Raw genomic sequence first — 5,458 nt, forward strand, 5'->3', positions numbered from 1 at the left:
GTTGTATTCTAATCGGTCTTCTTCTGATTTTTTTCCTCTTTCAATTTATTTCCCCAAGCCATGCAATGTTTCTTTATATGACACTCTTTGTCACAATAAAAGCATTTGACATTTCCCCTTGTCTTTGACTGACTTCTGAAGTTACCACGTCCCTTAGAAATTCTGATTTTATTCCTACCTCTGTTCTCTGTAATAAAAGTCTGTGCATCATTCCTACCCAAATCTTTCCTTCGTATTTCTTCATTAAACAAGCTGTCTTTAACTAGAGTAAGTTCAAGCACACCTAGGGCTGGGCAAATCTCCCGAACCGAATCGATCGAACCGAACCTGACGGTTCTTGTCAAATTAAATACCCGAACGGGTATCTAAATTGAGAACCGACGAGTACGGTTCGATTCTCGGTTCTAGACCAAGAACCGAAGAACCGAATAAGAACCGAATTTTTCTAATTTTTTTTTTATATTGAGTAGATCAAATTATTTTAATTTTAATTTTTCTAAACAAATTAATAATTTCTAAATTTTTGGCCCAATAATTTGTTTCATTTCTAATTTTTTAATTTTTGACCCTATTACCCATTTTATTGTTTCATTTCTTAGCCCAACAAGATACAATCCACTAAATAACTCTAAACACCTGCACTAAAGTGCATAACGTTGTCTCGACTCTAGTAGACTCGCTGACATTTCAAAACCTATACAATCGTCGGCCGATGCTATGACCTCTAATTGAAGTTGCGACCTCGCCGACCGAAACTTTAACCATATCGATCATTTGAACAAGGTAGTCTACTAGTCTATAGCATTCCAAAACCATTGAATGTATCATTAATTGTATTTATATAATGTTGTTATAAATGTTAAAAAATTTAATTATAGTACAGAATCGAACAGAACGGAACCAAACCCGAACGGTTCCATAATTATATTTGGACCCGACGGTTCCATTTACTAGATACCCGAAAATTTTGGTTCGGTTTGGTTCTAAAGAGAACCGAACCGAACCGACCCGCGCCCACCCCTAAGCACACCATTCGGAGTAGAGTTACTAAGTGATACCACCAAAGTCTCCCAACTGTCAGGCAATGAACTCAGAAGTAATAGTGCTTGCATCTCATCATCTAGCACTATTTCATTGTGGTCAACTGATTTATCAAGTCTTGGAATTCACTAAAATGCTCAGCAACTAATTTTTCATCTTTTAGCTTCAAATTCACAAGGTTTCTAATAGTAAAAACTTTATTTTGAACAGTCTTCCTCTCATAGAGACTCTCCAATTTTTCCCAAAGACTATGTGCATCTGTCAATTGAGATATATGATGGAATACATTAATGTCAACCACTGTCTAATATATCCAATGGCTTTCTTATTCATTTTCTTCCAATCACTGTCACTCACATTGATTGGCTTAGCACTATCACTTTCAATAGGCTCATGTAAATCCTTACAATATAGGATATCCTCCATCATAGGTTTCCAAATAGAATAATTTGAAGCCAGCAATTTAATCATAGTACCCGAAGTATTTTCCATTTATTCCGCAATAAAATCACACCCACACAACCTGAGCTTATCTCTATCTAAACGAATAAGTCTTCCAGTGGTCTCTCTCCTACCCAAAACCCTGATACCACTTTGTTGGGCAATTTCAATTATTGCAAAAATAAATTTACCAATCCAAACAATTAACTAGAACGATTAACTATGCAAATAAATAATCCAAGCAAAATAAGAAAACGCAACACAAATTTTTACGTGGAAAAAAACCCTCCAGAATAGAGGGAAAAAAACCACGAGGCATCTCCAGCCAAAAATCCACTATAATAATTAATATAGATTATAATATTCAAGTTTATCCCTCAAAACTTGAATTCTCCACAAATTGGAAATACCACGATAATCTATCTTTAAAACAACAATTATCTCACCACAAATTACCAAATTGATTAACCTTGTGAGAACCCACTTTGAATACTAATCCAAAATATATCTTAGAGAAAGTTCCAATTTGTATTATGTAGAGAAGAAAGAAAAATAACCTGTGTGAATCCACACCCAAAATTGAAGAAAAATCTTTTTTCTTCCTACACGTGCACAACTGGTTTTCCTTCAGTAGCAATGGCTTCTGTTTCTCTCAATTAAAACCAAGGTCAATCCTCACAACCCTATAGCCGCCATTTTTTACCATTGAATTTGTCTCTCTCTCATTCACAAATTATTGACAACAGAATTTCTTTTTGTCGCTCACAATTCACGTCTCAGATTTTTGTATCTCTCTCTCTCTCTCTCTCTCTCTCTCTCACGTCTCACAGCCACAATTGCTGACCATTATATATGTTTGACCTAATTGCAAATAATATAAGACTTGGGCCAATAATTCTCATAGTGGGCTGGACCAATACATAACACAATCCATACCTAATTGTAGTCTCATCCTCGCTTGAATTACACTATCAACTAATCCGTTCGTGCCATAATTTTCAGCAGAGGAAATTGAACTTTTCCTTTTTGTATTGAATGATGCCATATGAAGTTTAAAGATATTCATTTAGTATTGACGTCCCTTGAGAGAATTTCATGTATCCTTAGTATAAAAATTCCCATCCCTGAATGGCTGAATCCTTCCAAATAAAAGCATCTTCTAGTGTGTTACCCTTCTATCGTTTAGTGAACTATCGTGTCAAGAACGTGTTTTTAAGTTGCCTTGACTAGAGAATTTTTGTAAAAAGTGAAAACTTAAACTTCACGCTATTCTTTATCTCTAAAAATAAAATATTCTGACCATTCAATTATCATTACATCACAGTCATTCATTCATTTAGTCGTGAATTATACACGTTTCGTTGAATCATCCAATTCAAAATACCTTTCATGGTAAATGGTCCAATAAACACTACTTTTTCCTCGTGCAAACGTATAGAATTATTAGAACCCATTTGTGATGCTGGAATTGGCCGAAATGGCTGGGTATGGTGAGGGTAACACTGTCCCAAATTGAGGAAAATGATTGGTCATTTCTTGGTTGACTAAATCAATTCCCACGCAATTTCTTGTTCACACTCATGTCTTCTATGTTTTGAGATATCCAATATATAGTAGATGATAAAAGATGATAACTTTGAACAAAAAATAGTAGGACAAATAGATTCCCCTTTTAGAAGTGGTTGCCATTGCTCAAAAACATCTTCTTTTTTCTTTAATAGGTATTGTTGCAGTCAAAGTCTATCGGAATGTTAAATCAAAAGTTTTCAAAAAAAGAATTACGAGAATCTCAACTTGCGCCTACCGAAAAAGTGTGGAAAAATCCCTAAAGGACATTTCAATGTAATCGAACTCGTAAAATTTGTAGAGGAATATTTAGGAGTGTATATTTTGTGACATTTAGATTGTACCTAAAAGTTTACGGGATATTTTAAAAGTGTTCATGCTAAGTCCATTGTAATGTAATATGATGGCAAAATTGCATAATCTATTTTTAATTAGACAACCGTATGAGACATATAAAGTCTAATGTGGACTGTATGTTTTTATTATTACTTTTGAACAATTTAATTTGATTAACATAATTTTTATGAAGTTACTTCTTTAAAAAATAAAACAAATAGTAACTGTTAAGCACAACTAAATATGCTTTAATAAATAAAAAGGAGAAGAAAAACCAAAGGAATTTTTTGTTGTTAAGAGTTAAGAAAAGAAAATGTAGAAAACACGAGGAAAAAAAATCGAGGAAAGGAAATACAAGAAAAGATGGAAAGTTTCCATGGGTAAATGATGAATTCTTGTATTTAATTATTCATATTAAGGAAGAATTTAAGAAAAAAGTTGGGAGAGTAAATAAGAAAATTGATTCTCTCTCCTTTGCAATTAGGGAGCGTATCTTACTTTTTAACTTAACAAACACAAACTAAAGAGGTGTTTTCAATCGAGATTGTAATGAATTTTAAAAGTCATTTTAAATTTAAGTGTCTTCAATTGAAATTGCATTGGGTTTTAATGAAATCCATTAAAATTTAGGTGTTCCCAATTAAGATTTTAATAAAATCTTAAAATTTAGGTATCCTCAATAATTACCATATTTGATGAGATTTTTATGAAATTTGTAGGAATCTATTTAAATCCACGAATTCGTTAGAGTTTATAATCCTTTAAATTTCATTAAAATCTTAGTCGGGACCACCCATCAATACCAGATTTAAGGTTAAAATTATATGTTTTTCAGCATCTCTCTGTATATATACACACCTTCAGAATACAGACATGGAACACACTTAAAGGATCAAGATGGAAGCTAGGAAAAGTACTCCATCAAAATCTTATAAACTTTTCTATCAAGTGTACCCTCTTTTGCTGCTTCTTCTTCCATTGATCTTAAAATCTGTTTCTGCAGTCCCATATAAAATTCCAAGGCTCACTCCACATATAAGAACAATCTTAAGAAACCCTGATAGTAATTTATCTTCTTCTTTCCTTTCGAAGGATTTCAAAACATATTTTTACACGCAAATTCTTGATCACTTCAACTATGGACCCCAAAGTTATGCCACCTTCAAACAAAGATATATAATCAATTTCAAATACTGGGGTGGTGGAAATTCAAGCTCTCCAATCTTCGCATATCTTGGTGCAGAAGCACCATTGGATGAAGATCTACAAAGTGTTGGTTATCTAACTGCAAATGCCCCTCATTTCAAGGCTCTTCAAGTATATATAGAGGTAATATATGTTTGTACAATTCAGTATTTTGAACAAGATTTCAACTTCTTTTGATTCATTAATATGGCAATTAATCAAAAATAAGGAAGAAAAAGAACTAAATTTTTCGAGCAAGATTATAGTACACTACTATAAATATGTGGATACTGTTTCTTATATTATATTAGACAATATTTTGAATATTATTCTAACTTATTTTGTTTTTCTGAAGCATCGGTATTATGGAAAATCAATCCCATTCGGATCAATGGAAGAAGCCATGAAAAATGAGAGCATTAGAGGATATTTCAACTCAGCCCAAGCTATAGCTGATTATGCAGAGGTGCTATTGCACATAAAGGAAAAGCTTTCGGCTCAGGATTCTCCCATAATTGTGATTGGAGGATCATATGGAGGAAGTAAGCAAATCATGAATTATTCAATACCATCATCCATTTATTTTAATTAATTACAAATTTGAGTTTTATTAAATTTGTGGTAAATTTACGTATAATTCAAATTATCCTATTATTTTCAGTGCTGGCTTCATGGTTTAGGCTCAAGTATCCACACATTGCTATCGGTGCTTTAGCTTCATCAGCCCCTGTTCTTTACTTCGATGATATAACTCCACAAAATGGATATTACTCAAAAGTAACCAAGGATTTTGAGGTATTAATAAACTATAAAAACCCAATTTTTTAGATTTTTTTCAAGATTGAAAAAAATTATACCTCTTTTTTCTTTTTTCTTTTTTTTTTTTTTT

The 5,458-nt window shown here is 32.6% G+C and overlaps 1 pseudogene; it reads left to right on the forward strand.

Moving 5' to 3' along the window:
* The first annotated feature begins 4,241 nt into the window (after nucleotides 1-4,241).
* Nucleotides 4,242-5,458, forward strand: part of LOC111372489 — a 16,609-nt pseudogene continuing 15,392 nt past the window's right edge.

This window comes from Olea europaea, unplaced genomic scaffold, assembly GCF_002742605.1.
Source record: "Olea europaea var. sylvestris unplaced genomic scaffold, O_europaea_v1 scaffold1004, whole genome shotgun sequence".
NCBI classification, from domain to species: domain Eukaryota; kingdom Viridiplantae; phylum Streptophyta; class Magnoliopsida; order Lamiales; family Oleaceae; genus Olea; species Olea europaea.